The following is a 9,376-nucleotide window of genomic DNA, read 5'->3' as shown; positions in this document are numbered from 1 at the left end:
GTCCATGGCACACACAGGGCGCAGCAGCCAGCTACATGTGCCGTATGGTTTCTCTCATGCACCTGCTCAGTGCTTGGACTAGGGCTTTCCAAAAGAGACAGAAAGATTTGTGAGATCATGAAGAGCAAAATCAAGGACGCTACACAACATATCATATCTTTAGAAAACAAACCAGATGCTTAGTGCAAATTAAAAATGAGTAAGAAGATGTTATTTAAATCCCAGCAGCTTCTGCAATGGCATTATAACGTAACACAGCCTGCAAGGTATGCTCACTTCAGTTGTAGGCCACTTTCCCTAAAGAGGATACAGAAACCTGGTGGTAAAACAACTCGAGTAAAGGGAGACTTCTCAATGGAAAGTGATCAGAATATTGGGACTTGCTTAGCTAGACAGGAGGTGACTAAAAGGGGACACAGAAGAGCATCCTATGGCAAGCAGACAATGACTGTAGACCTGTCTCAGTTAAAAATGAAATGAAACTGAAAGATAACCATTTCCAGTAAATGAATGGTAAATAGTTTTTCAGCAGTCTGTTGAGTTCATTGCCACAAGATATGAGAAAGGCAAGGAACTATTAGGTGTTTTTAGTGTTTAGACATTTACATCAATAAAATATTTATTGTTATTCTAAGTGCGATAAACAGAAAATTGAAGGAAAATAAAAACATCACAGGTGATAAGACAGTTTATTTTCCTGGTGAAGATAAAGAGGAAACCATTTTGGAGAATACACTACTCCTCAACTGCTTAATAAAATGCTGGCACCTTTTTTCAGACACATCTAGAATTGCCCAGTGCCAGGAAGGACACAAAATGCTTTAACCTTCTATGGAAGTCCTCCTATTCCTAGCACAACAAAGAAATCCCATGTGAACATGAGTGCAGTGGATGCTGGGAGCTTATTTTTCTGACACTAAGGATCAGGAATGTTTGATGGGATGGGTAATAGTGTGACCCCGTGTGCCCATCTCCAACTCCAAAAATGGCCATTACGGGGTGCAGCCTCTGAGCAGCCTTATAAAGACATTCAGGGCAGAGTGCAAGACTCTTCCCCTCTTCTTCTCAGCTTTCACCCAAGAAATACACAGCAAGCAGCGTTACCAAAAGTTATAACAGATTATCTCAATAAATGGCACCACAGGCCTGTGGGATGTGAGGATCATCTGGTGGGTATTACCACTGAGGCTAACAGAAGAACAGCACCTACCCACAAATAGCGTGCGCCGGGAAATTCAAATTAAGAAGCCTGTTTCATGTTAGATTAACAGAACTGAATGGTTTTTTGATCTGTCATTCCATATGAATTCACAGAGGAGACACTGAGTTGTTTTGGATCCATAAATAACCATAAACAAATGTAGGACCAGATAATCTTGCTCTTCCACACAGAGGAGGTTTTTGCTAACATTTCAGAAACATCGTGTCTTGTTGCATTTGAGTACAGAAATTAAAGTTGCCTTGAGGCAGCTTTAACTTGTGTGACCGACACTTACAAAGCGAATCACAGTAGGTTTTACTGACCTTGGCAAAATCAGAGGTCATATTTTCACAGATATAAGCCCTTTTAGTTATGCTCCCCTGGTTCCTTGCAAAAAGGTTTCTTTTCTTACCTCTGCAGAATGTAATGCATGTCCTCACCTTCATTCTCTCTTCAAAGTGTTACTGAAGCTACCGAGAAGGAAATTAAGTTCCTTTTAGAACATTTCAGTACAATTATTCAGGGCAGGATTTTCTGCCGTGCTCTTGGGTATTTTTATATTTATGAGTTCTCTTTAAGGCTTTAATGGGGCAGCAGCTGAAGTAAGATGAACCAAATTTGACTCTTAAGGAGAGACTTGGCACATTAGGGGCAGATTCTCATTAGCCTTGTAATTTTTAATCTGGTAAGCAGCTGCAGTGATTGCAGCGTGTCTAGTATCTGAGTGAGTAGCTATGCAGGGTGAATAAAGTTTTCAGAGTCTGACCCTTCATTATTCCAGTGGAAAAGCTCCAACAAAACGGCAGCCATTTCTTACATGAGACCAGCTGAAGAGCTAATAGGCTGGGGAGTGTCAAATCAGCACAGCTTCATTTTCCTCTACAAAAGAAGCACTACTGTTGACAATTCAGGAGAAATAAGAAAAAGAGACTAAAACCTGGGGAAATAAAAAGAGAATAAGGTCAAGTCATTTTCTAGAAGTTGTGGACCAAATATTCTTTTGTTTAAACCTATTCAAAAGACTTCTCTCTCTCTCTTTTTTTTTTTTTTTTTTTTTTTTTTCTCTCCAATCTGCAGAGTAAAAGAGCATGTAATGCCAGGGAGGGATGGGGTGGTACAATAACTGTGGGTGGGCTATTATAAATTTATGGTAAATTTGAAGCAGCTGATGTAGATTATCTTTCTTTGAAAATCACCGTATTGCCTCACAACTAGTGTAGGGTGGGAGCAGTTCCTATTGCTCACATGATGTGCTATGAGAAGACTTTGCTCAGGCTGAAGGCTCAGCTACCTCAGTACCCTGTTTCTGACAGCTGACTGGTAGGAGATAGGAAAATGAGAACATGATGACAGTGATTCAGGCATATTCCCATTGCTTCTAGCAATCTCTAACCTAGAAACTTCCCAAGCCAGAGGTGAGTGCTTTGTGCATAATAGCTCTTAATGAACTCTTCCTCTAACTTTGTCTAACTGCTTTTTAAAACCCTTGCAAACCTGTGGGATGTACAGCATCCTGTGGCACTGAATTCCTCAATATATCTTTTGTTTTGTGGAAAAGTTCCACCTTTCTTTGGAGGCTGTTTATTTCCCATAGTTTAGCAAATAGTGAATAATTATTCCTTGTTCAACTTCTTCATGACTTTCAAGATTTCCTAAATCACAGTCATCCTCCTCAGTCATCTCTCTCTAGGTGAGAAAATTCTAGGCTGTTAATATACTTGATTTTTTTTTTCAGTGGCACTATTAATTGCTCTTGTTCTTCTTTGTACCTATACCTTTATACCTTGTAGCTATACCATATATTTTGAGATAAGGAATTGAAACTCTATAGAGGATTTGGAATATGAGGACAACAATATATGCATACATATTTTTATCTATCCCTTTCCCAATAATTTTTAAGATGCTGTTTGTTCTTGTAGTGCTGCCAGCCTCTGAGGTAATGTCTTTATAGAACAGATTATTTTAACCTCAGGATTACTTTTCTGGGTGGAAATAACTCAAAATCCACCACTAGCTCCCTGAAGTTAGGGTTGCTTTTTCCTGTGCACATAGATGTGTGCACAGTACCGATTTTCACCTGATGTCTTATTGCCCTGTTGCTTTGAATCATGAAGTTACTCTGTGATTTTGCACAGTCATCACTCATTTTTACGACTTTAATGACTTAGTATGATCAACAAACTTCATCATCTTACTGTCCATTGCCTTCTGCAGGTGGTTAATGAATATGTGTAACAACACAGATGCAGAGCACTTCTCCACAGGAATCGAAGATTTATTCCTACCCTTATTTTCCTTTAACTTTAAACCATGAGAGAAATCTCCTCCTGTTTTACCATCCTTAAGAGCTCTTGGTAAGGGATATTGTTAAAGATGTCGAATGAAATCCATGTCTACTGTATGAACCAAATGAACCACACCTACATTCTCATTACCTCCTTTAAAAAAATCTAGTGAATTCATGAGACAAGGCAACCCTGTACAACAGCTATTATGACTCTTCTTTGTTATATCATATTTTTCCGTGTATCTACTAGCCCTATGCTTTTAAAAAGTTTGTCCAGTTCAACTATCCATCTTGCTGGTCTGCAGTTTCCTCTATGCCCTGATTTTACCTCCTGAAGTTACATGCTGACGTCCGATGATAAACAAGACTGCAGAAGGAGAAGCCTGGGAGGTACAGTGTTTCTGAAATGTCCAAGGGATGCAAAGATTATTGCACAGACATTTTCAGGCCTCCTTCCTGGAACTGCCATCTGCTAGCAGACATGTGAGCATCAGTTGCTATGGCAGCACACAAAATACTATGTCCAAATCCTAGAAACACAGAGAATAGGTCTACAATTGGGCTGTGGACCAAGAATCTCTGCAAGAACTGGAGGATGAGTATTTTATCCCCTTCCTGGCCTATGTAGAAGGCATCTTTCCAATACTGCTGTTGTACAGTTTCAAGGCTGACATAAGTTCAATGCCAGGTGGACGTCCTTTTCAGGTCTAACAGTGTGTAGAGCTTTTCATAAAACAAATCTTACCTTTGTTTTACAAATTGCCTCATGGAGAGGCCTATATGGAACAGCAATGGGTTAGAGCGAGGCATTTTGGTGGCTGTTTCCCGGTACACTTACGTGATACCCATTGTGCATGTGAAATCTGTTGCTAACAGGGATGCTGTCCCCCGAATGTTGTCTGAATATTTATATTGCACTTGGTGGGGTGGGGGAAAGAAAAGGCCATTGTAGTTGCTATTGCATAAAAATAGTCATGAGGTTAATTTTTGTTATTTATGGAAATCTGGAATCCTGGGAATGCTTAAATGCCTATTCCAGCTAGGCTTTTGGTACTGTTCATGTTCTTATGTGCATGCATCACTATGTCATCTAAATGTCTCTAAGCCATCTTTAAATGCAGTCAGGCAAGGTTTTGAACAGCCTGAAAAGGGGAGTGTGAAAGAAAGTATCATTTTCTGTAACTATTTATAAGGCTAAAAGGATGCATGTAATACAAGTGCACGTGTGAAAATAACCTTTTATCTACCAAATCCTGGAGAAAAGCTGCAATAAATGACTTAAGGCCAATTTATGTTCAGCGTGACTTTGCTTTATAACCTTGTACAAAATGCACACTCATCACCCATTTGACTCTGCAAACTCATCTAAATTGAAAGAGAAAAAAAAAAAAAAAAAAAAAAAGAAAAAAGCCAATGTCATATGTACCTCATCTCTCAAGGGGATGACAGGCACAACATGTTTACCAGGGGTACAATGGTTTGCTCTCCAACCCTCCTCTTTAAATGGCTTGTGGAAAAAGCATACCAAGAAGATCCAAGGATGAAATGACTGTGCCACCTCAGCTGAAAATATTCTATGGTCAGAGCAAAGACTCTATAAGAGTGTCCCAGAGGTGGGGAGTGAGGCAAGCCTGTAATGTACACAAACAAGTGTCCATGTGGCAACATACACACAGCCATTGTGGGAGATTTCCTACACCTTCAGGGGCTCTCACTCTTCTGCTGAAATGCTCAGACATAGATGCTTTTTTTGACAGTGTATCTTGAAGCGTGTAAAAGCAAAAGCCACTGCTAAGTATAGAAAGCTGTCACATGCTGCCTTTAGTCACATTTCAATTCATTGTAAACTGCCGCATGCATCGCACCCGGATTCTTTTAACCTTGCCTGCAGGTCTGAGGCTTTTTATTTATTTGTTTGTTTATTTATTTATTTAAAATATGTGCACATCCCTTTTCCCCATCTAATTTGGAAGTGCAAATGTAGACGAACAGTGGATAAACAGGTAGTTTGGATGGACCTGTAAATGCTAAAATGTACAGACATGCCTGAAACAACATGGGAAGTGGTGGTGAAAGGGGGAGTGAGTGAATGAGTCACTTGTAAAGCAAAGCAGGCAAAATAAGTGAAAAAAAAAAGAAAAGATTTGTGTCTTGACTCAGTGCCCAAAAATCTTCAGCTGATGCTTCATTGCAGACTCTGATCTTCAGCTTATTTTTCCTCTCATTTGTTCCCTTATTTTTATGTCTTACATAATGGAGCTTTGATTCATAGAAATCTATTTATATACTCTAGGATCTGGGCCAGACTCTGAAGTCCTAACTCCATCTTTACTGAGGCAAAATGGTCATTGTGGTTAGTGATATGAATGAGGTTTGCTCGTATTGCTAACTCAGGGCTGGGTTCTTGGGTGGGCTCTGCTTGGTAACCTCACACTTTTATGTGTTCTTGAGAGACTAGTGATTTAAAGGGAAGGAATTTTAGCTGTATTTCAACTGGAGAAGGGACATGGTGGAAAAGGGTGGCTGGACCACCAGGCGCTGACACTCTCCCAGCAGGAATATAGTTCCTCAAGCGGAGATCATTTAGGGCAAGTTCAAACCTGTGTGAGATCTAGGAACTGGGGGGCTGGTTTCTCCTGGGGGAGTTTTGCTTGGGGTGTTTGGGTGCGAACAGGGCACTACATGGGTTGGGTCTGCCTGATGAGCTCGAGGAGCTCACTGACCTTTTCTCTGGGCAGCTGGCAGAGCAGTGAGGGCTGCCAGAGAGAGGGCTCCCTGCTGACATCAGAGTTATTCTTGGGACTAGCTGGAAAACACTGTGAGATAATATTCTTTGCTGCAGTGATGAAGCTGATTTCAAACACTTCACATGAAAACAGCAGCCAGACCCAAATTAAATAGGTTAGAGGAGCAGAGCTGAGTGAGGTTGCTTTTCCGTGGCTTTATAACCACCAGTGGCTGTAATTTCTGCTGCCTAATGAAGTATGAACCCCCAAGGCTGCTTTCCCAGGGGCCACAGCATGCGCACGTAGCACTCTGCAATCTAATAGCACTTCAGCTTGCAGTCCCGCATGCCTCATCTCCCCTTGCTCATGTCCCTCCTTGGATGCTCCCTGGTTCATCGCTGCCTTGCCCAGGGCTGCTGATGGGCCTCAATAGCAGTCGTGGCTCTGCTTGCCGCGCTGAGCCCCCATGCCCAGCACTGGGTCCCCCCTGGTCCTGTCCCAACCTCCCCTCGGGAGCCACTGGCCCTTGCTGCTCCCTGACACCACGCTTGTATTTTTAGCCACACTAAAAGGGATTGCTGCAATGACTCAGGGGCAATCAGGAGAAATGCTTTCAATTTATGACTGAGTACACACACACACACACACATATTTATATATAGCTGTATACGTAACTCCTCACTAATTCCTCACAGTGCAGAATGCATGAGCCATAGATTGGGTGCTGCAGCTCTTGGCAGTATCAGGGTAATGAAATAGCCAAAGAAATGCTCCTTAGTCCTTCACTCCTCCAGCTATTATTCCATGAACGTTGGAGATAAATGTCATTTGTAAATCCCACTCATTGCTAACATTAGTACTATGCATATGTACTTCCTCTGACAAGTAACCCTACCAGTGAAATCTGTAAAGCAGCAAAATCTATATCGTTTTCTTTTAAGCATGGATAACTAGTAATTGGGGGCATCTGTCTCTGCTGAACACCCACACTTGCTCTTTTTTAAGGTGTTCAAGGTTGGTGACATACAGTCAAGGTAAAACAACCTTGAAAAATTTGACATCTGTTCTCCTAATTATGAACTTCGCTATCAACTTTCTGTGTTAGACTGGCTTTTCGTTTCTCTCCCTCTCTTTTTCCAGAACTAACCTGTGAAGAACAGTGCCATAGCTGAGTCTAAATTCTGCCAGTAAATTAAGTGGGCAGACATGAGGGAGTGGGACACTCTTGCTCTGTTCCTCCTCACTTAACACCCCAGAAATTTGGGAAAATTAATCTGCCCCACGCAGATGGGTCCAGGACAGCCAAGGAACAAGCATTCAGTCCCTCATTTCATTCCTCCTGCCAGCTCCCTGTGACAGCCCGTGCAATGGAGAGCTGAGCTGCTCTCATATGGGGCTGTCCCCTGCCAGCAAACCCAAGGACGTCACTTGTTTGCGGGAAATAGCCCCCTTTTCACATGGAAGATGCTGTTCTTTGGGCCTGTTCCCTCCAAATTCAGGTGCCTGCCTGGTATGGTATCACAGGAGGTGCTGTGAAGTTACAGCCTGTGGAAAAAATTATCATCCAGCCCAGTGGGACTAAGATACTCTTTCTCTTCATCTAGGAAATGGAGAGCATTTTTTCCCTCTGCTTCTCACCTAGGCTTTACAGTAGCAAGAGGCAGACTAATGACATTTAAAGGCACGTAAATTAGGCAGCTGGTGTCCCTTGGCTCCTTCAGCACTGGAGATCAAGTGCTCCAAAAGACAGTTCAGATCTGAAGTCTGTTAAGATCCTCTGAATTACCTCCTGGAGCAACTTTTCCTTCCCTGCCAACTCGAGGTGGGCACTAGGGAACCAGGCTCCAATTTCAGGACTGGGAGGAGTTGAAAACTGGTGTTGGCAGACACCGCTGTCCCTTTTCCTTCCCTTTACAACTCATCCAGGTATCTTGAAACGTTGTTGCTATAAACAGTGGGAAAAAAAAGGATGGAACAAATGCCCTAATAGTTTAAAATCTTCATGCTTAAAGTAAGACACTTTCTGAAATTATTTACTGAGGTACATTTATAGCACTGACAAAATATAGAATTTAAGAAATAAAAATGCTTCCAGGCTGCCACTCTTATATGCAACCTTAAAACCCTCACAAAGACTACAGTGATTGCCAAGCTATAAACTGCTAGGAACAGAAGTTAATAACAGAAACATGTCACTAATAGACATTAACTATAGCAACACTAGCAGGTGATACAGCAATAATGAAAATAATGGTCCCTTGCAGATTAAAGATGGGTAATGTCTTTTCATGATAGGCCTGCACCATGCTGCGTGTATAGTGCAATCACAGTAGCTGCACTTTCCATTGGTTTTATGAAGAGCAGATTGCAATTCACTGACTGACCTCATTAAATAGTGATTTCTACACGGATGTTGCAGGGCGTTTGGGTATATCTAAACTGAGGTAACTCATGAAATGAAAATGGGCTTCCTTGAGCACCTCTCACCGTAATAATTGCTGTGCTTAACTAGTATCAACCTATGCAAGAAATGAGGAATGTGCATAACAGCCTAGCCATTGCAGACAGGTTCCTGCAAGCAACGCACCACTGGAAAAACCCACTCTGCCAGCACCCCTCCACTGATTCCTCCCAGTGTTTTGGCAAAAACGACTTTGTCCGATCCAGGCAGTGGAGGGAAGGAGTGAAGTCTCCTGCAAAACAGATCCTCCAGAGATAAGACAGCAGGAGAGAGCAGATAAGGCTGCAGCGGGTTCGCCTACGCTGCCGTGTCGGGCAAGAACATGCCTGGAGAATACCCCGGAAAATATGCCCCAAATGATGACCCAAATGCATACTCAATGCATATTCACAAGACACATATGATTATAAAAACAAAAGAGGAAAATGATTTTCTTGCTTCCAGCTCTGCCTCTTCAGCCCTTGAGTAAAATTGCCTCCTGAGCTGTAATTTGCCAATCATTTGAAAACAAAACATGCTCGTGAGCTGTGCAGCGCAACCAGTTCCAAGGCAATGCTTTGCCCAAGGGTGGTGTCTGTCTGCAGTAGTGGTTGCAAAGAAACTTGCTTCTTTCAGCATCTGCATTATCTGAGAGCAACACGGAACATCTGCAGCGACTGCCTCCCCCACCTCAAACTCTGAAATTCATTGCAGGCAAT

At 42.1% G+C, this 9,376-nt stretch overlaps 1 long non-coding RNA gene across 1 annotated transcript; it reads left to right on the top strand.

Annotated features, from left to right (window-relative positions):
- Positions 1–2,391: 2,391 nt before the first annotated feature.
- On the top strand, positions 2,392–4,197 carry LOC112946588. The gene is made up of 2 exons (XR_003249266.1): positions 2,392–2,616; positions 3,419–4,197. It is a non-coding gene; the product is annotated as an uncharacterized LOC112946588 (long non-coding RNA).
- Positions 4,198–9,376: the final 5,179 nt, after the last annotated feature.

The sequence above is a fragment of the Nothoprocta perdicaria genome, unplaced genomic scaffold (assembly GCF_003342845.1).
Source record: "Nothoprocta perdicaria isolate Ctin4 unplaced genomic scaffold, notPer1 scaffold_21, whole genome shotgun sequence".
In the NCBI taxonomy this organism is placed as follows: Eukaryota; Metazoa; Chordata; class Aves; order Tinamiformes; family Tinamidae; genus Nothoprocta; species Nothoprocta perdicaria.
Note: the sequence above shows the minus strand (reverse complement) of the source record. Positions and strands in the feature narration are given on the sequence as shown.